Source organism: Etheostoma spectabile, chromosome 9 (assembly GCF_008692095.1).
Source record: "Etheostoma spectabile isolate EspeVRDwgs_2016 chromosome 9, UIUC_Espe_1.0, whole genome shotgun sequence".
In the NCBI taxonomy this organism is placed as follows: Eukaryota; Metazoa; Chordata; class Actinopteri; order Perciformes; family Percidae; genus Etheostoma; species Etheostoma spectabile.
The window spans coordinates 28,525,820-28,526,549 of record NC_045741.1 but is presented as its reverse complement, the minus strand read 5'-3'; the positions used below and the strand labels follow the sequence as shown (position 1 = coordinate 28,526,549).

At 34.2% G+C, this 730-nt stretch overlaps 1 protein-coding gene across 2 annotated transcripts in view; it reads right to left on the bottom strand.

The window, feature by feature from the left end:
• kita (KIT proto-oncogene, receptor tyrosine kinase a) overlaps positions 1 to 730 on the bottom strand; it is a 29,051-nt gene that overhangs the window by 20,851 nt on the left and 7,470 nt on the right. The gene's annotated exons all lie outside the window — the stretch shown is intronic.

The window sequence follows — 730 nt, the reverse complement described above, 5'->3', positions numbered from 1 at the left end:
GGATGGGACTTTCACCCAGGAGAGCAGGGTTTATGTCCCACGTGTCCTTAACCGTCCTGTTGTCCTCTTTTGACCCCTTTAAAAAACGTCTATATCTAAAATATGGGTTTCTTTTTAACAAAATGACCACAAAAGGACTGTTTTCCCATCCTGTATATATTTAAATATTTGTTCTTATATTTTATTCCCATTAATATTATTATTATTATTTCATTTATACTGTATGTATCTATATTTTTTCCTAGTATCTCATTTATCTTTATGTTCTGTGTTGTGTGACTAATGTAAGTGTGCTGCTGTAACACCGTAATTTTGTAAATTTTTTGGGATCAATAAATATCTATTTATCTATCTATCTATCTAAAAAATGGATTGGATCCCCTACATACAAAATACAAAAATCATCACTATTAGTCGAAATAATTCATAATTTCTGTTTTTTTTTAACTCAAATATTAGGTATAATTCCATATAAATGAGGGTTATTGAGCATGAATTCCAAAAAGTAGTGTACAACTAGTGGTGGTAAGGTGTGTGAAAACTAAAAAAAGATTTTGTCCGTTTTTAACCCGGGGGGACAACACAAGGGTCCGTTATTGCCGCATGTCAGGGAAGCCGCTTTGTTCTTTAACCAGTCCATTATTCCTGCATGTCATTGAACCGTAAGCCCAGCCACTGTTGTGGTTTGGGGTTTTTGTTTGAGTTAGCTTTCGTCTTTGGCCTCCTTGTG